The sequence below is a fragment of the Dama dama genome, chromosome 19 (assembly GCF_033118175.1).
Source record: "Dama dama isolate Ldn47 chromosome 19, ASM3311817v1, whole genome shotgun sequence".
In the NCBI taxonomy this organism is placed as follows: Eukaryota; Metazoa; Chordata; class Mammalia; order Artiodactyla; family Cervidae; genus Dama; species Dama dama.
Window position 1 is genome coordinate 60,865,237 of NC_083699.1, and position 21,802 is coordinate 60,887,038.

The 21,802-nt window shown below is 37.9% G+C and overlaps 1 pseudogene; it reads left to right on the forward strand.

The window, feature by feature from the left end:
* Nucleotides 1–21,064, forward strand: part of LOC133074090 (cell surface glycoprotein CD200 receptor 1-like) — a 39,093-nt pseudogene extending 18,029 nt beyond the window's left edge.
* The last annotated feature ends 738 nt before the right edge of the window (nucleotides 21,065–21,802 follow it).

Genomic DNA, 21,802 nt, shown 5'->3' on the forward strand with positions numbered 1-21,802 from the left:
CCAGTGGAATACAGTCCAAATGTTTTTGGATCTGTCTGTCCTTTGCAGCAGTCCTGGCAAGCCCCAAATAAACACCTCTTTATTTCAGTCAAGTTTCCATTTCTGAAATTTTGGTTAGCTTTGAAAAATCTAATGTCTTGCATTTTAATAAGGAGAAGAAAGATGAGATGGCATAGATGTAAGTCATTCTTGGATTGAGAGTGGGAAGATTGGGGTGCTCTTTCTCAAAGAATGTGAAGCAAAGTCATAAGTTGAAAGTTAGTCAAGGAAGAAGGGAGAGCAAGATGAGGAACAAAGATAGTGAAATTACCACTACCTAGACTGGGGAGAGCACAATACTACACAAATATGGTAAGACTACCCTCTTTACTCACTGGGGATCACTATTTCAAAATAGACTGATAGATATGAAAGAAAGTATTTTTTTTTCAAAAGTAGAAATACCAGTGCAAATTTCTCTTTATTTCAGAATGTATAAAATCAAGAGCAAGAGACCAAGATGAGTCACACAATTAACAATATATTGCCTTCAATAGAAAACAAAAGTGTGAGAGTCCTTGATACTCATATATTTTTCCCCTGATCTTTCTAAATTTACTGACACTTGCTTTTTTGTCCAGAACATAGTCAACCTTGGTAAATGTATCAAGAGCTCTTGAAGAGAATGTGTATTCTGTATATTGGGTGCACTATTCTATAAATATTTTATATCAAGGTAATTGATACTGTTCATATATTTTGTCTTTAAAAATATTTTATTCTAATTGTCCTATTAATTTCTGGGAAAAGGATGTCAAAATCTCCAACTATGACTATGCAATAGTCTATTTCTCCCTTAAATTTTGTCAGTTTTGCTTCATGTATTTTGAAGCTTGGTTATTTGATATATACATATTTATAGTAATTTTGTCTTTCTGATGAACTGATCTACATAATTTTACAAAATTTCCTTTATCTCTGGTAACAGTCTTTATCTTGAAGACTATTTTTATTAATATAGGTTCCCCAGCCTTTTTGTCCTGTTTGCATAGTTTATATTTTTCCATCCTTTACTTTCAACTTATGTGTATCTTTATTTTAAAGTTGATTTTTGTAGACCTCATATAATTGGAATTTGCTTTTTTGTCCTTTCTGATAATCTTTGCTTTTGTCTCAATATAGAATATAGTTGTTAATGTGATAAAATTTACACCCATCATTTTACTATTTGTTTTCTCTTTGTCCCCTCTGTTTATTGTTCCTTTGTTTCTTCTTTCCTGCCTTCATTTGAGTTAACTAATATTTTTAAGAACACCATTTAAACTAATCTATTGACTTATTTTTGGCCTATACTACTTTGCATTATCCATTTTTAGTATTTGATTTAAGGATAAATTCCCCTTTCATCTCCCCACAACACCTTCTCTAGGAAACTTCAAGTATACTGCTGTTTCATATGTTTGCCTATTCTAGAAACTATATATGTATGAAATCATATATGTGGTCTTTTGTGATTGGCTTACCAAAATGTTTTCAAGGTCCTTCTATGCAACAACGTGTATCACTACATCACTTTTTATTGCCTGACAATATTCCATGGTAAGAGTATACCACATTTTACTTACCCACTCATCAGTTAATGGGCATTTAGATTGTTTCCACTTTTGGGCTATTACGAACAACTCTCCTACAAATGTTTGTAGGAAATCTACAAACTTCTGTGGATGTATGTTTTCATTTCTTCTGGAGATAGAGCTTAAAGTAGAATTGCTGGGTCATATGGTAACTCTACATTTTTTTTTAAGAACTTACAAATTATTTTCCAAAGTGAATGAACAATGTAAAATTTTCACCAGAGGTTTGGTAAAGATTCAATTTCTTCATATCCTCACCAACATGTGTTATTTTCTACCTCTCTGACTACAGCTACCTGTGTGGGGATGAAATAACATCTTATTGTGGTTTTTATTTCTATTTCTTTAAAGATTAACAATATTAAGGATCTTTTCATATGTTTATGTGATGATGTGATATTTTTATATCTCCTCTGGAGAACTATCTATTCAATAGTGTTTTTTGTTTTTTTTTTTTTTTGCTCAATTTTAAATTGGATTATTTACTTTTTATATGATTTATTCATAAAAGCCCTTTAGGGGCTTCCCTGATTGCCTCAACGGTAAAGACTCTGCCTGCAATGCAGGAGACATGGGAGACTCAAGTTCGATCCATGGGTTGGGAAGATTCCCCTGGAGGAGGAAATTTTCCCAATTTTCCATTGGGAAATCCCATAGACAGAAGAGCCTGTCAGGATGGAGTCACAACAGTTGGCACGACTGACCATGCACGGATTTATGTATGTCAGATATAAATCCCTTATTAAGTATGTCATTTACAAATGTTTTCACTCATTTTGTGGGTTGTCTTTTCACTTTCTCAATAGTGTTATTTGAGTACAAGACTTCTTTGTTTTGATATACAATTTATCTACTTTTCCCTTTGTCACTTATGCTTTTCTGCATCATATCTAAGAAGACTTTACCTAATCCAAATATTTACTCCTATTTTTTTCTTCTATGAGTTTTATACTTTTAACTCTTACATCTAGGTCTATGATTAATATTGAGTTAACTTTTTTATTCTTTTGCAAGTGGATATCCAGTTGCTCCAGCACCATTTGTTGAATAGACTGTTTTCCTCCATTGAATGATCTTGACCCTTTGTTGAAAATCAGTTGACCAGAGACACATTGGTTTATGTCTAGACTTTAAATTTTATTTCATTGCCTTATAGGTTTATCCTTATGTCAATATCACAGTGTCCTAATAAATATAGTAGATTTTTAAATAAGTAAATGTGAGTCCTCCAACTTTGTCATTTTAAAAGGTTATTTTGACTATTCAGGATCTTTTGCATTTTCATAGGAGTTTAACATCAACTTGTCAATTTTTGCAAACAAACCCAGTTGAGATTTTGATAGAGGTTGTATCTAATTTGTAGATTAATTTGAGGAGTGTTGGCATCTTAACAATATTGAGTCTTCTGATTCTTGAATATGAATGTCTTTCATTTATTTAAGTCTTATTTAATTTCTTTCAACTGTGTTTTGTATTTTTAGAATGAAAATTTTACACTTCTCTTCTAAAGTTTTCCCAATGTATTTTATTCTTTTTGATGCTACGATAAATGGAATTGTTTTTTAAATTTAAACTTTTTATTGCAAGTATATGAAAATATGATTTTTAGGCATTAATCTTGTATTCTGCAAACTTGCTGAAATTGTTTATTAGTTGAAATGTTTTTTTAATGGATTCCTTAGTATTTTCTATGTACATGATTATGCCATCTTCAAATAGAAATAGTTTTACTGCTTTCTTTGTGTGTATGTGTTACGTTGCTTCAGTCGTGTCTGACTCTTTGTGACCCCTAGGAAACCCTAGGCTCCTCTGTCCGTGGGATTCTCCACACAGGAGTACTGGAGTGGATTGGCATGCCCTCCTCCAGAGGATTTTCCTGATCCAGGAGTCAAAACCATGTCTCATGTCTCCTGCATTGGCAGGCAGGTTCTTTACCACTAGCGCCACCTGGGAAGCCCACTTCTTTCTTTACAATTACTATTATGTTTTTATTTACTTTTTCTTGCCTCATTGCCTGTATGGAAATTCCAAAATGATATTGAATAGAAGAGGCAAGAGAGGACATCCTTGTCTTGTTCCTGATTTTAGGAAGAAAGCATCTAGCCTTTGATAATTAAGACTGACTTAGAAATGGTTTTTTCATAATATCTCTTATCAGATTGAGGTATTCACTTCTATCCATAGTTTGTTGAGTGTTTTTATTATGAAAGTGTGTTGTCAAAGACTTTTGCTGCATCAACTGAAATGATTATATGGTGTGGTTTTGTCTTGTGATACATTAATTGATTTTCATATGTTGATCTGTCCTTATATTCCTGAGTAAGTCCCACTTGGTTATGGTATATAATACTTTTAATATGCTACTGGATTCTAATATACATGTGTTAATCTTTTTTATATTGCCCCACCAGCTGTTGAAGTTCTATTATTTTTAATCTGTTCTTTATGTTACTGGTTGGAGGAATTTCATTTGTCTAACTTTAACTTGGGTGGTTCTTTATCCATTTTTATTCTGATGAAATTAATCCATCCACTGAATTTTAATTTCTGATTTGGTATTTTTTAAATTCCACTTGTTTATAAATAGTGTTTTATATCTGTACATCCTGATGTTTTGTTTAATACTGTCAAATGTTTCTTTTGGTACTTCAACATAATTAAGATAAATGGATGGATGACTGTATAGAAATGTGATACACACACATATTTATACAATGGACTATTTTACTATTGCTATTACTGAGGCATAAAAAATAAAATCTTGCCACTAGCAACAATATAGATGGACCTAGAGGATGTTATGCTAAGTGAAATAAGTCAGACAGAGAAAGAAAAATATATCATTCTAGATATTTTTAATGAAAGTACCATATGTTTTCATTACTTAACATTTGCCTGAAGTGCCACCCTTAGGAAAAGGCATTTAGTTCTGATGTTAATGATTGATACTCTCTCATCAAAACTTAGTAAGAGACAAAATTTCATTTATCATTTCATTTCTATCCTGAGGAGTATGAATTATAAGATAAATCTGACAGTCTCTATGACTGAAAGACTAGAACACTGTCTTTGTCTTTTAATTCAGATTCTGTTTTCTCATCAGTTTGTTTCATAGATATCAAATCTTCTGAATTAATTTTCATGACAGTTAAAAAAATCATCATACATATAATACATGTTATTTTCCTAACGATACATAACACAGGAAGAAGTTGGTTAATCATTGGATGGATTTAAATTATACTTTATATATTTCATGAACGTTATTTCTGGAAGTCTAATATTTCTGGAAGAAGACCACTTGCAAAGTAAATTTCAAGTACAATTTCATGTAGTATGCTGTGAATAAATTTTACCACATGAAGTATTTATAAAGTTTTTCTTTTATTATTCTGTTTGTGTGTTTATGTATGTGTTTCCAGTTAAAATTTCACTATCAGTACTAGTAGTTACAAAAGCTGTGCTCCCTTGCCCTCCTGTGCTGTGGACGAGTGTACTGCTAGCAACATGGGAAATAGTCCTCAGAGACAAGCCACCCTGCTTCAGAGCCTTTAGGCATGATACGAATCAGACCATAGGAGGAAACTGTACTGACAAGAAAATAACCTGGGCCTCCAGACCTGACGAGAATCTTGCCCTTCAGATCGATCCAGTGGTCATTACTTGTGATGGGAATTACACGTGTCAAATAGTAACAAGTGATGGGAATTTCCATCATGAGTATCACCTCCAAGTGTCAGGTAAGGAACATCATATATTGACGTGTTTCAGATAAACAGATTTTGGACTGAAACAAGTCTCTGTCTAAATTCCATGTCACATGTGTTAAGACTGAAGCATTTCCCCTACAATTCTGCAAGGGCCCCTGAGGTGTCCCTGGTTCCAGTTGAAAAGGGAACTGCAGTGTGCAAGGAAGTTTCAGAGAAGCTTGCTGCACAGATCTTCTGGACCTCAGAGGGAGACTGTGTCACTGAGCAAGAACCTTACTGGGGCAATGGCACAGTAACCGTTCAGAGTACATGCCCTGGCAGGGCTGACATGTGCTTGCTCTGTCCTGCTTTGTCTCCCACTTGACTGGCATCAAGAGTCTGTCCATGGAATTGGATCAAGGCAAGCACCTATTTCTTTAGAGTAGTGAACTTGATGCTCAATATTTTCTTTCACAGAAGACTGTGAATAACCAAGCAGAAAACAAGAAAGCTTATGCTCCTAATTTGAAGATACTTTTTAACATGTAACGTGATAATGTACTAGTATGCTAGAGAAATTGTCTTCCTTTGTCAGATTGAGTACTGACTTTGTACTAGGCACCATATTAACTACATATATTAGTTTACTTAACACTGTTGTTGTTGTTGTTCAGTCACTAAAGCATGTCTCCTTCTTTGTGATCCCACGGATTGCAGCATGCCAGGCTCCTCTGTCCTTCACTATCTCCCAGAGTTTGCGCAAACTCATGTGCATTGAGTCGGTGGTGCTATCTAACCATCTCATTCTCTGCCACCCTCCTCTCCTTTTGCCATCAGTCTTTCCCAGCATCAGGGTCTTTTCTTTTTTTTTTTTTTTAAGTTTTTTTTTTTTTTTTCCAGTGGGTTTTGTCATACATTGATATGAATCAGCCATGGATTTACATGTATTCCCAATCCCGATCCCCCCTCCCACCTCCCTCTCCACCCGATTCCTCTGGGTCTTCCCAGTGCACCAGGCCGGAGCACTTGTCTCGTGCATCCCACCTGGACTGGTGATCTGTTTCACCATAGATAGTATACATGCTGTTCTTTTGAAATATCCCACCCTCACATTCTCCCACAAAGTTCAAAAGTCTGTTCTGTATTTCTGTGTCTCTTTTTCTGTTCTGCATATAGGGTTATCGTTATCACCTTTCTAAATTCCATATACATGTGTCAGTATGCTGTAATGTTCTTTATCTTTCTGGCTTACTTCACTCTGTATAAGGGGCTCCAGCTTCATCCATCTCATTAGGACTGGTTCAAATGAATTCTTTTTAATGGCTGAGTAATATTCCATGGTGTATATGTACCACAGCTTCCTTATCCATTCATCTGCTGATGGGCATCTAGGTTGCTTCCATGTCCTGGCTATTATAAACAGTGCTGCGATGAACATTGGGGTGCATGTGTCTCTTTCAGATCTGGTTTCCTCAGTGTGTATGCCCAGAAGTGGGATTGCTGGGTCATATGGCAGTTCTATGTCCAGTTTTTTAAGAAATCTCCACACTGTTTTCCATAGCGGCTGTACTAGTTTGCATTCCCACCAACAGTGTAAGAGGGTTCCCTTTTCTCCACACCCTCTCCAGCATTTATTGCTTGTAGACTTTTGGATAGCAGCCATCCTGACTGGCGTGTAATGGTACCTCATTGTGGTTTTGATTTGCATTTCTCTAATAATGAGTGATGTTGAGCATCTTTTCATGTGTTTGTTAGCCATCTGTATGTCTTCTTTGGAGAAATGTCTGTTTAATTCTTTGGCCCATTTTTTGATTGGGTCATTTATTTTTCTGGAATTGAGCTTCAGGAGTTGCTTGTATATTTTTGAGATTAATCCTTTGTCTGTTTCTTCATTTGCTATTATTTTCTCCCAATCTGAGGGCTGTCTTTTCACCTTACTTATAGTTTCCTTTGTAGTGCAAAAGCTTTTAAGTTTCATTAGGTCCCATTTGTTTAGTTTTGCTTTTATTTCCAATATTCTGGGAGGTGGGTCATAGAGGATCTTGCTTTGATTTATGTCGGAGAGTGTTTTGCCTATGTTCTCCTCTAGGAGTTTTATAGTTTCTGGTCTTACATTTAGATCTTTAATCCATTTTGAGTTTATTTTTGTGTATGGTGTTAGAAAGTGTTCTAGTTTCATTCTTTTACAAGTGGTTGACCAGCTTTCCCAGCACCACTTGTTAAAGAGGTTGTCTTTTTTCCATTGTATATCCTTGCCTCCTTTGTCAAAGATAAGGTGTCCATAGGTTCGTGGATTTATCTCTGGGCTTTCTATTCTGTTCCATTGATCTATATTTCTGTCTTTGTGCCAGTACCATACTGTCTTGATGACTGTGGCTTTGTAGTAGAGTCTGAAGTCAGGCAGGTTGATTCCTCCAGTTCCATTCTTCTTTCTCAAGATTACTTTGGCTATTCGAGGTTTTTTGTATTTCCATACAAATTGTGAAATTCTTTGGTCTAGTTCTGTGAAAAATACCGTTGGTAGCTTGATAGGGATTGCATTGAATCTATAGACTGCTTTGGGTAGAATAGCCATTTTGACAATATTAATTCTTCCAATCCATGAACACGGTATGTTTCTCCATCTGTTTGTGTCCTCTTTGATTTCTTTCATCAGTGTTTTATAGTTTTCTATGTATAGGTCCTTTGTTTCTTTGGGTAGATATACTCCTAAGTATTTTATTCTTTTTGTTGCAATGGTGAATGGTATTGACGGGGAGACCACTTTCTCTCCTACAAATTCATCAAAAGAATAGCTGAACACAGAGCAAACTTCGCAAAACAACTTCTGATCGCTAGCTGAGGTCATCAGGCGCCCAGAAAAGCAGCCCATTGTCTTCGAAAGGAGGTAGGACAAAATATAAAAGATAAAAAGTGAGACAAAAGAGCTAAGGACGGAGATCCGTCCCGGGAGCTCTTAGGCGGCATTGCTTGGGGTAGGGTCCGGGCCTGAGTGCCCTGAGGACAATCGGAGGGAGCTTCTGTGAGTTGCCAACTTGAACTGTGGGAGACCAAAGGAGAGAGAGTAAATTAGCCGGCCCGAACACACTGCCGGCCGTTCGCAGAACAAAGAGACCGAGAGGGTCCAGAGAGGAGCTCGCAGGCTGCGGACCGGCCCAGCCCCGCCGGAGGCAGGAGGCAGGGGGGAGGGGAAGGTCGCGGCGAGACACAGGGCGCAGGCACCCGACCGGCGCGGGCGGGACTGGGGCTGGGGACGCGGAGGGCAGAAGGCGCGCGCACCCGACTGGCGCCAGCGGAAACTGAGACTGGGTCCGCGGAAGGGAGGGGGCGCGCCACACCTGGGGAGAGTGCGCCCACCGAGCCCCTGGCTGCCTGGACCGCTCTGACGGGGAAGGCACTGAGAGCAGGCTCAGCTTTTCCCTCCGCGCTTTTGTGGAACACCCGAGGGCTGGAACCTCGCCCAGGGTCTTTTCTAATGCGTCAGCTCTTTGCATCAGGTGGCCAAAATATTGAACTTCAGCCTCAGTCCTTCCAATGAATATTCAGGGTTGATTTCCTTTAGAATTGACTGGTTTGATCTCCTTGCTGTCCAAGGGAATCTCAATAGTCTTCTCCAGCACCACAATTTGAAAGCATCAATTCTTCAGCACTCAGCCTTCTTTAGGGATCCAACTCTCACATCTGTACATGACTACTGGAAAAAAACCACAGCATTGACTATACGGACTTCTGTCAGCAAAGTGATGTCTCTGATTTTTAATATGCTGTCTAGGTTTGTGATAGCTTTCCTTCCAAGAAGCAAGCATCTTTTAATTTCATGGCTGCAGTCAATTTATGCAGCGATTTTGGAGCCCAAGAAAATAAAACATGTCACTACTTCCATGTTTTCCTTCTACTTGCCATAAAGTGATGGGGCTTGATGCTGTGATCTTAATTTTTTTTTTTATTTTTGTTGAGTTTCAAGCCAGCTTTTTCACTCTCCTCTTTCACCCTCATCAAGAGGCATAATAAATTAAATAGAGGTGGCAGGAATACACAGAACTATGCAAAAAAGGTCTTATGATCCAGATGACCAAGATTGTCAGATCATTCACCTAGAGCCAGATATCCTGGAGTGCGAAGTCAAGTGGGCCTTAGGAAACATCACTACAAACAAAGCTATAGGAGGTGATGGAATTCCAGCTGAGCTATTTCAAATCCTAAAAGATGATGCTGTGAAAGTGTTGCACTCAGTATGTCAGCAAATTTGGAAAACTCAGCAGTGGTCACAGACTGGAAAATTTCAGTTTTCATTCCAATCCCAAAGAAGATCAATGCCAAAGAATGTTCAGACCACCACAGAATTGGACTCATTTCACATGATAGCAAGGTTATGCTCAAAATCTTTCAAGCTAGGCTTCAGCAGTACATGAGCCAAAAACTTCCACATGTACAAGCTGGGTTTCAAAGAGATCAAATTGCCAACATTCATCAGATCATGGAGAAAACAAGGGAGTTCCAGAAAAAACATCTACTTATGCTTCGTTGACTATGCTTAAGCCTTTGACTGTGTGGATGACAATGAACTGTGGAAAATTCTTTAAAAAGACATGGGAATACCAGACCCCTTTACCTGCCTGCTGAGAAATGTGTATGCAGGTTACGAAGCAGTAGTAGAACTGGACATGAAACAACTGACAGGTTCAAAATTGGGAAAGGAGTATGTCAAGGCTATATATTGTCACCCTGATTATTCAACTTATATGCAGAGTGAAAGTGAAAGTATTAGTTGCTCAGTTGTGTTGACTGTTTGTGACCCAATGGACTGTAGCCCACTAGGCTCCTCTGTCCATGGAATTCTCCAGGCAAGAATACTGGATTGGGTAGCCATTCTCTTCTTCAGGGGGCTTTCCCAACCCAGGGATTGAGCCTGAGTCTCTTGCATTGCAGGCAGATTCTTTACCGTCTGAGCCACCAGGGAAGCCCCTACATGCAGAGTACATCATGTGAAATGCTGGTCTGGATGAATCTAAACCTAGAATCATGATTGCCATGAGAAATATCAACAACATCACATATGCAGATGATACCACTCTAATTAATACATTAACTCCTTTCTAATACATTCTCTAAATATTTTTTATTCTGGCAGCCATAAAAATATCATTTGCTATTATTTGCTATTTTATTGTTGATAAAGTATCAATGATTTTATATAATTTAATAATATTTATTCAGTAGATAGTCAAGGACAACAATTATTTCCTTCCCAGTATTTCTATTTCTTATAGAAGTCACCACTTTATTTACTACTCTGAATAAGACAAGTTTCATTCATTAATTTGTTGGCCAAACATTTATTGAATGTTATTATGTGTTAAGATTGGTGATAGAAAAATGAAAAAGTCCATGCCTTCACATTGTTCTAGGAAATATTATCTGTTGATTAGCAGTAATGCCTTTGGCAATATATGGCTTCTCATTTACCAACTGTGTGACTTTGTACAGTATTTCTCTGTCTCATGATTTTTTTTTAATGATGCATAACATTATATTAGCTTCAGGTGTACAATGTATTTGATGCTTGTATACATTGTGAATTGATCACCAAAATAGATCTAGTTAATGTCTCATCATTTCCTCATCTGTTAAGTAGAATGAAAATACCCACCTCACAGAGTTACTGTGTTAATTAAATAAAATAGTATATGTACTTAACATGGTGCCTAGTACAAAGTCAATACTCAGTAAATGTTGGCTATTGTATTTATTATATTGACAAATATTAGCTCTTATATTAATCATACCAGTACATATTAGCTATTATAGTTATTTATCACATTATCAAAATAATCATCTATTAATTATTCATCATAACATCTTTCATATTTATTTGTCTTTTTGCAACAGCTTTAGTGAAATCTTATTTATATATCATGCAATTTGCCCATTTAAAGTGCATTACTCAATCATCTTTGAATATAGCTGTGCAACCATCACCAACCAATTTTAGAACATATTCATCACTCCTAAATGAAACCCTCTATCATTATCAGTGCCTAATTCCAACATCCTTCTAGTTTTAGTTAATCATTAACCTATTTTCTGTCATGATTTTCCTATTTTGGACAATTTCATATAAATGGAGCCACATATTATGTGGCCTTTGTGACTAGCTTCTTTTACTTAACATAATTTTTTCAAGAATCACCATGTTGTAGAATGCAGCAGTACATGCACTTCTAATCTTTCTTCTCCTGTGTCCATCTTCCATCAACTCTAGGCTCTAATTTTATATTTCCTGTCTCTAGACCCATGCATTTATCTCCAGTCCCACCTGACCTTCTCTTCTGTAGACCAAACATCCAACTTATACTCTATTTTCCTCTTCCATGTCTTCAGAAGCTTTGCTTCATTTATTATCCTTGCTCTCTTTTGGTTAGTCTTTCTGTTTCACAAATCCTTTCCCTAAGATTGATTATATAAACATGCCTATTTTCTTCCTGTATTTAAAACTAGATGCTATGACTTCTTCAAACTCTTAGCTCTTGTGTTTTACTCATATCCAAGATTTGAAAAAGAGGATTCTAACTAGGGATTAATTTCCAAAATGCACAAACAGCTCATACAGCTCAATATATTTAAAAAAAAATACAATCAAAAAGTGTGCAGAAAACCTCAATTATTCTTTGGACCTACTTCTCCAAAGAAGGGGGCTTCCCAGGTGACAGTAGTGGTAAAGAACCCTCCTGCAAATGCAGTAGATATAAGAGGTGTTGGTTCAATCCCTGGGTCAGGAAGATCTCCTGGAAAAGGAAATGGCAACCCACTCAAGTATTGTTGCCTGGAGAATTTCATGGACAAAGGAGCCTGGTGGGCTAAAGTCTATAGGGTCACAAAGAGTGAGACATGACTGAAGCACCTTAGCATGTAAGCACTCCAAAGAAGATGTACAGATGGCCAATAGGCACATGAAAAGGCACTCATCAGCGCTAATCATCAGGAAAATGCAAATAAAAACTACAGTGAGGAATCACCTCACAACAGTTAGAATAGCTATCATCAAAAAGTATACAAACAATCAATGCTGGAGAGGGTATGAAGAAAAGGTATGAAAGAAAGGGTATGAAAAACCCTCCTACTCTGTTGGTGGGAATGTAAATTGGTATAGCCACTGTCCTGAACAATATGGAGTTTCCTTGACAAACAAAAAACATAGCTGCCATATGGTCTAGCAATCCCACGTTTGGGCACATATCCAGAGGAAAACATAGTTCAAAATGATACATGCACTCCAGTCTTCACTGCAGCACTGTTTACAACAGCCAAGATATTGAAGAAACCTAAATGTCCATCAACAGATGAATGGATAAAGAAGATGTGGTATGGGGTCTTCCCTGGCAGTCTAGTAGTTAAGACTCAATGTTTCCACTGGAGGGGACATGGATTTGATCCCTGGTTGGGGAACCAAGATCCTGCATGCTGTGCAGCATGGCAAAAAAAAGAAAAATTGGTACATATATACAATGGAATATTACCCAGCAATGAAAAAGAATGAAATAATGCTATTTTCTACAAAGTGGATGGACCTGGAGATTATCATACTAAGTGAAGTAAATCACACAGAGAAAGACAAATGTCAAATGATATAGCTTATATGCAGAATATTAAAAAATGATACAAATGAACTTATTTAATAAACAGAAACAGACTCACAGACTTAGAGGATGAAGTACGTACTCCTTTTCCTATTTGGAACCAGTGTGTTGTTCCATGTCCAGTTCTAACTGTTGCTTCCTGACCTGCATACAGGTTTCTCAAGAGGCAGGTCAGGTGGTCTGGTATGCCCATTTCTTTCAGAATTTTCCACAGGTATTGTGATCCACACAATCAAAGGCTTTGGTATAGTCAATAAAGCAGACATAGATGTTTTTTTGGAACTCTCTTGCTTTTTCAATGATCCAGTGGATGTTGGCAATTTGATCTCTGGTTCCTCTGCCTTTTCTAAAACCAGCTTGAACATCTGGAAGTTCACGGTTCACGTACTGCTGAAGCCCGGCTTGGAGAATTTTGAGCATTACTTTACTAGTGTGTGAGAAGAGTGCAATTGTGCGGTAGTTTGAGCATTTTTCGGCATTGCCTTTCTTTGGGATTGGAATGAAAACTGACCTTTTCCAGTCCTGTGGCCACTGCTGAGTTTTTCAAATTTGCTGACATATTGAGTGCAGCACTTTCACAGCATCATCTTTCAGGATTTGAAATAGCTCAACTGGAATGTCATCACCTCCACTAGCTTTGTTTGTAGTGATGCTTTCTAAGGCCCACCTGACTTCACATTCCAGGATGTCTGGCTCTAGGTGAGTGATCACACCATCGTGATTATCTGGGTCATGAAGATCTTTTTTGTGTAGTTCTTCTGTGTATTCTTGCCACCTCCTCTTAATATCTTCTGCTTCTGTTAGGTCCATACCATTTCTGTCCTTTATTGAACCCATTTTGCATGAAATTTCCCTTGGTATCTCTAATTTTCTTGAAGAGATCTCTAGTCTTTCCCATTCTGTTGTTTTCCTCTATTTCTTTTTTTTTTTTTTTTTTTTTTTTTTTGTGGGTTTTGTCATACATTGATATGAATCAGCCATGGATTTACACGTATTCCCCATCCCGATCCCCCCTCCCACCTCCCTCTCCACCCGATTCCTCTGGGTCTTCCCAGTGCACCAGGCCGGAGCACTTGTCTCATGCATCCCACCTGGGCTGGTGATCTGTTTCACCATAGATAGTATACATGCTGTTCTTTTGAAACATCCCACCCTCACATTCTCCCACAGAGTTCAAAAGTCTGTTCTGTATTTCTGTGTCTCTTTTTCTGTTTTGCATATAGGGTTATCGTTACCATCTTTCTAAATTCCATATATATGTGTTAGTATGCTGTAATGTTCTTTATCTTTCTGGCTTACTTCACTCTGTATAAGGGGCTCCAGCTTCATCCATCTCATTAGGACTGGTTCAAATGAATTCTTTTTAATGGCTGAGTAATATTCCATGGTGTATATGTACCACAGCTTCCTTATCCATTCATCTGCTGATGGGCATCTAGGTTGCTTCCATGTCCTGGCTATTATAAACAGTGCTGCGATGAACATTGGGGTGCATGTGTCTCTTTCAGATCTGGTTTCCTCAGTGAGTATGCCCAGAAGTGGGATTGCTGGGTCATATGGCAGTTCTATGTCCAGTTTTTTAAGAAATCTCCACACTGTTTTCCATAGCGGCTGTACTAGTTTGCATTCCCACCAACAGTGTAAGAGGGTTCCCTTTTCTCCACACCCTCTCCAGCATTTATTGCTTGTAGACTTTTGGATAGCAGCCATTCTGACTGGCGTGTAATGGTACCTCATTGTGGTTTTGATTTACATTTCTCTAATAATGAGGAAGGCTTTCTTATGTCTCCTAGCTATTCTTTGGAACTCTGCATTCAAATGGGAATATCTTTCCTTTTCTCCTTTGCTTTTCACTTCTCTTCTTTTCACAGCTATTTGTAAGAAATTGCATTAGGGCAAGTTAAAATACTCTTCTTTAAATCGAGGCAGCAAATTGTGGCCCATGGATAAAATCTAGTCATATTTTTACAAATAAATTTTTTTTTGGACAAAGCCACGCACATTTTTTTTCTTATTATATGTGGCTGCTTTCTTGCTGCAATAGCAGAGTTGAATACTTGCAACAGTGACCATATGGAACACAAAGGCTCAAAAGTTCACTCATTAACCCTTTGGTAAAGCTACAAAGTAATCCCTCTGAGGTCAGCTCTCACCTCTTACCTGTTTCTGGAATAGATATTTGAGCCTAATATTAACTAAATTTAATGGTTAGAATCTCATCCTTTGTCTTCCTTCCAGCCCAAACCAGTAATATTTAGCTGTCTAGAAAAGTCAAATTATTTCAGAGACTTGTTTACTGCTTATTTTTAAGAACTTTATTGAATCTATTTATTTTTCTTATGTCAACATATTTTTTAAAATTATTTTTATTCTAGTTGATACATAATATTATTTAAGTTACATGTGTGCAAAATAGTTATTCAGAATTTTTAAATGTTATACTCAAAATATTGGCTATATTTCCTATTTTACAATGTATCCCTGTAGCTTATTCTATAGAAAATACTTTGCACCTCTTAATCCCCTACTCCTATATTGCCCCTCCCCATGTTCCCTCTACCCACTAGTAACCAGTAGTTTGTTCTCTGTATCTGTGACAGGCTCTTTGTTTATTTTTTTAACGTGGTGAAAATGGATATAAAATTAGAATGGGGAGCAAAATGTGTATTTTTATAAGCTTAGGATTCAAAAATGCTTATTTTCTATAATTTTATTTATTCATTAGCTGTGCTGGGTCTTCGCTGCTGTGCTGCCTTTTCTCTAGATGCTGAGAGCAGGGGCTGCTTTCGAGGAGGGTGAGCTTCTCATTGTGGTCGTTTCTTTTGTTGCTGAGCACAGGCTCCAGGCACACAGGCTTCAGCAGTTGCAGCATGTAGGCTCAGGAGTTGTGGTTCCTGGGCTCTAGAGCACAGGCTCAATAGTTGTGGAGCATGGGCCAGTTGCTCTGCAGCCTGTGGGGCCAGCGATTGAACCCAAGTCCCCTGCATTGGCAAGTGGATTCTTTGCCAATGAGCCACCAGGGAAGCCCCTAAATGCTTACTGAATTGTGGTCATATAAACTCAGAGGTATATATAAGAAGTATGTTTGAAATCATTGTTGTTCAGAAAAATACTATAAAAAATATTTAAAATACTAAATACTAAAAATTCTATAAAACAGAGTTTTAAAAAACCAAAGTTGTAGTAGATTAAGACTATTTTGACTGTCATAAACTGAAAAATTCAAGAGAAGGAATGCATATAGGTCTCAAAAACTATGAAATTGAGAACTTGAACAAAGTAAAGACTGTTACCTCTCTCTCTCCATACCTCCCTCTGTACCTCTCTCTACTGGATGTATGTCCAACACACATATACACATCCTGTTCTGTTTCTCTGAGGAACCCTGAGAAATAGACCTATTTTAGGAAGAATGAAGAAAAAGCAAGGTGGGGGTGTGGAAGGGAGATTAATTTACTTTAAGAAATTGGTTCACATGATTGCGGAGACTTGACAAGTTCAAAATATGCAGAGTAGGCCATAAGGCTGGAAACCCTGGGTAAGAGTTGGAGTCTGAAGGCAGACTGCTGGCAGAGCTCCCTTTCCTACAAGGTCAGTCTTTTTTTATTAAGCCTTCAACTGATTGGATGAGGCCCACCCGTATTTTGGAGGGTAATTTGCTTTATTCAAAGTCTACTGACTTAAAGGGATTCTCTGGTGGCTCAGATGGTAAAGAGTCTGCCTGCAATGTGGGAGACCCAGGTATGATCCCTGGGTCAGGAAGATCCCCTGGAGAGGGAAATGGCAACCCACTCCAGTACTCTTGCCTGGAAAATCCCACTGACAGAGGAGCATGGCAGGCTACAGTTCATGAGGTTGCAAAGATTCATACACCACTGAATGACTTCACTTTCTTTCACTGACTTAAATGTTAATTTCATCTAAAAATACTTTCACAGAAATATCTAGAATAACATTTGACCAAATATTGGGTTAACATGGCTAGCCAAGTTGACAAGCAAAATTAACCATTGCAGTAGGAAAAGTAAGGAAGGAAAGGGATGAACTACTCTTCTTAATTCTGGTTTCAAAATTCTTTGAGAAAATACTCTGATTTGTCCTGTTGTGTGCAGTGCCCACCATCGGGCCAAATAATTTTAAGCAGGGGGTGGTATCTGGTAAAAGGACTATAATTAGTCCAGCTCACATGAAGTGCCCATCATGAACCAATACATTATGGCTTGAGAGGAGGTGGGATTACTTTGTACAAAATAGTTGTCAAATACAAAACGAGGTGTCTCATAAATGGGAAAATCATTAATTAGTACCTTATAAAGGTACTTTTCATATGTCAGCATGTTTTTCCATGGAGAAACCTCGAATTTCTGTCTTTCAGGATTTTCATGTGATTTTAACTATGGTTCATTGATTTTCTATCATGTTGTAAACAAGCTTTTATGGAGAAATAATGGTTTTCACTCCATTTATGTATCTAAAATTGATTTCATCTACTTTTCTCTGCATATCTTCTAGCTTCAACAACTACTTCATCTATGGACAGAAAGCAGAGCACTGTAACACTTCCTACAGAAGGTAGTATGCTTTTTTCTTTTTTTGAGGCCACTACTGAAGCATGAAATGTTGAGCTTACTTAGAAACAGAGTCAGTGGTCTGGACTGAGTGCCAGCTTTGTGCCCAGTTGAAGAAAATGGTGATCTGAACGCTGTAGGACAAGGAACCTGAATGTCCTCCCCTAAAGCAGTTCAATTCCACTGGAAGACTATGGAGTGTTCTCTGTCAGGCACTGTGCTGGGCTTTGTGGGGAACATAAGAGTAACAAGACTATCAAAGAGCCCCAAGGGGGCCCAGTTTTGTGGGGGAACCCAGCCATCAGGAGCTCAGCTATCAGACAGACAGAGGAGGTAAGCACTCATAGCAAGTGTATCATATGTGTAGAAAGGGAATGGTTAAGCACCAAGGCTTAGAAAAGGGTTCACAGAGCATATAGCAGTAAACTGGGTCTTAAAGGAAGGGTATTTAAATATAAAAAAAGCAGTATATGACCACCTTAGAGAGTGAAAACAATGTGAGAAATGACACAGAAATAGAATTGTACTTGGTGTTTTTTCTGGAGTGTGGAGGCAGTGTGGTCAAATGTAAAGTGAGTCAATGTGAAAAGGAGGGTTTTCAAAGCCAATATGAAGCCATTTAAATTTGTCCTTTAGGCCATAAGAGATGTTTGGAGGGTTTTAGAGTTGAGGGAATGACATCTGTGTTGTAGAATGATATATTGGCTGCAGTGTAAGGTATGAACTGAAGGGAGAAGAGTTTTGAGACAGAGACAGAATTTAGGAGGCTTTTGTAACAATCTAGGTACATGGTGACAGGGACTTAATCTAGGGTATGGTAGTGAGAAAAGAAAGAGAATGCCCCCAAACCAATTGAAATTTGTCTGTGTGCGTATTTATAGACAAGGGATGCAGAAAAGATGAGATATGACTGCTGATTTGGAAACAAAGATGAGACTCTATCCTCTACCTTCTCTGTGAAGTAGGAGGCAAAATCACTGTAGCTGATCACAGGCATGCACAAAGAATATATTTGTAGATAGGAACCAAATCCATTGAGTGTGGGGTTGGCTCTGACCATTGTGTAAATTATCACAACAGGTATGAAAATGAAAGAAGAGAATGAAGAAAGAGTGAAATAATAGCAATACCACAAGAACTATCATTATACGTGAAGGGTGATTGAAGTTCAGAGAATGGAACATGAAAGGACATAAAACATCTGCCATGCTTGGAATCTTCACTGTTAGAGTTACTTCTTTGGATATTGTGCCCCTGTTCAAGTGTGCTTATTTGACTGGCAAGTATGTTTCCTTAAAAAAACAGAACTTGAGGATAAATACTAGCAAAAACATTAAACTTATACTGTTTACAAGGTAAAGTTCAAACTCCTGAGAACACAAAGGAATATTCACACCTTGCTATCTCTTCAGTCTCTTTATCTTTCTGGTGTTATCTTCATCATCTTTCCCTTGTGTACAGACCTGTTTACCCACACCCACTCTAGTTGTTTTCCACAAAGGTTTAATACTTTATATATTTCATGTGATTTCTTATGTAATTAGAAAGTTCTTGCTTGTATCTACATCTTTGACAAGAGATTCCCTCTGGAAGGGAATACTGCTTGGAGTAATGGGAAGAATATGATTTAACTGCCACCACTCTGCTTTTAAAATCCTCCATCTTCCTTCATTAGTTGTGTGATCTTTGTTTGGCTGTAAAATGCAAGGACTTGAGTACATCTCTGAAGAGGCAGGTGACACCAAAAGATGAGAAGGGAGATATTAAATGCAGAGTTTAGTACAGACAAGCTTCATCCATATAAGCTTCTTGCCCATTATAGCTGGTTCTATTTATGAAGAAATAACTGACATGCACTTCTGTTAGAGGTGAGTTGTAACAGACACACCTAATTAGCGTATCTCACCAAACCCCTGCCAAGCACAGAAACATTATGTGAATTTATGGGAAAGAGTGACCTTTTAAGTTGGAAAATATCTGTAGGCTTGCAGGGCTGAATTTTTACTTTAAAAGACGGACAAAAGGAATCAATTTCTTTATTTAATTCTCATAATTACATTTAATGTCTGGAAATAAAATCTGCAAGCAAAGGTCACAGTTGAATGGTCTGGTAGTATAACTGAATAGGAAAAAAGGAAGGAAGGAAAGAAGGAAGAACAAGAGGGAAGGAGTGAGGGAAGAAGGAAGTAAGGAAGATCTGTTGATTTTACTGACTTTGGGATTCTCCAAATAAAAAATGTACTTAAAAAATTTCCAGCTTGTTTAAAAAATTCCCAGCTTGCTTAACCTGAATGCCATTCTACTTAATGCTTGTCTGAAGTGCTACTCTTAGGAACAAGCATTTAGTTCTGAGGTTACTGATTTATTCTCTCATCAAAACTTAGAAAGAGACAAAACATCACCTATTATTCCCTTTTCTATCCTGTCGAGTATGAATTATAAGATAAATCTACTAGTCTCTATGAGCAAAAAATTAGATTTAGAACACTGTCTTTATCTTAGAGATTCTGTTTTCTCATCTGTTTGTTTTATAGACATCAAATCTCCTGAACTAATGTTATAACACTTGAAAAATTTTGCTGCATATATAATTCATGTTGCTTTCTTAATGATTCATAATACAGGATGAAGTTGGTTAATCTTTGGATAAGTTTAATACTTTATATATTCTCCAGGCAAGGATACTGTAGCGAGTTATAATTTCCTTCTCCAGGGTTATATATATTTACTGTAATTTCTTATGTAAGTCTAATATTTCTGGAATATGACCACCAGCAAAGTTCAAGTACAACATCATGTAATATACTGTGAATTAATTTTAACACATGAAGTTCTATAAAGAGCTTTTCTCTTATTATTTTCGTGTTTGTGCCTGTGTGGGTGTCTAGTTAAAACTTCTTTATTGGTACTAGTAGATGCAAAGGCTGTGCTCTATTGCCCTCCTGTGCTGCGGACAAATGTGCTGGCAGCAACATGGGAAATAGTCCTCAGAGACAAGGTGCCCTGCTTCAGAGCCTACAGACGTGATACAAATCAGACCATAGAAGAAAACTGTATTGACAAGAGAATAACCTGGGCCTCCAGATCTGATGAGAATCCTGCCGTTCAGGTCGATCCAGTGGCCATCACTCACGATGGGAATTACACGTGTCAAATAATAACAAGTGATGGGAATTTCCATCATGGCTACCACTTCCAAGTGTTAGGTTAGGAACATCATATATTTTGGTATTTCCAATTACCAGATTTGGGACTGAAACAAATCTCTAAATTCTATGCCCCAGGTTTTAAGATTGAAGCATTTCCCCTACATTTCTGCAGTGCCCCCTGAAGTGACCCTTGATCAAACTGAGAATGGAACTGCAGTGTGCAAGGCAGCTGCGGAAGCCGGCTGCACAGATCTCCTGGACCTCAGAGGGTGACTGTGTCACTGAGCAAGAGCCTTACAGGGGTGATGGCACAGTGACCGTCCAGAGTACATGCCGCTGGGGGGCCGCCATGTGATTGCTGTGTCCTGCTCTGTCTCCCACTTGACTGGCAGCAAAGTCTGTCCATAGAGCTGGCTAAAGGTAAGTGTCTGTTTCTTTCGTGAACCTGATGCTCAGTCTTTTTCTCTATAGAAGATTGTGAATAACCAAGCAGAAGGTAAGAAAACTTATGCTTCTAATTCAGAGATAGTCTCTAAAACTTAACTGAGTAATGCATTAGTATACTAGAGAAATCATGTTCCTTTATTAGATAGAAGGAATTAGTTTAATAACTCCTTACTAATATATTCTCCTAATATATTTTATTCTGGCACTGTAAAAGTACTTTGAGATTAATTATTGGTTGTTGCTGTTTAGCCACTCAGTTGTGTCCGACTCTTTGCAACCCATGGACTGCAGAACTCCAGGCTTCCCTGTCCTTCACCATCTCCCTGAGTTTACGCAAACTCATGTCCATTGAGTCAGTGATGCCATCCAACCATCTCATCCTCGGTCATCCCCTTTTCCTCCTGCCCTCAATCTTTCCCAGCATCAGGGTCTTTTCCAATGAGTCAGCTCTTTGCATCAAGTGATCAAAATATTGGAGCTTCAGATTCAGCATCAGTCCTTCCAATGAGTATTCAGGGTTGATTTGCTTTAGGATTAACTGGTTTGATCTCCTTGCTGTCCAAGGGACTCTCAAGAGTGTTCTCCAGTACCACAGTTACACTCAGCTTTCTCTATGGTCCAACTCTCATATCCATACATGACTACTGGAAAAACCATAACTTTGATTATATGGAATTTTGTGGGCAAAGTGATGTCTCA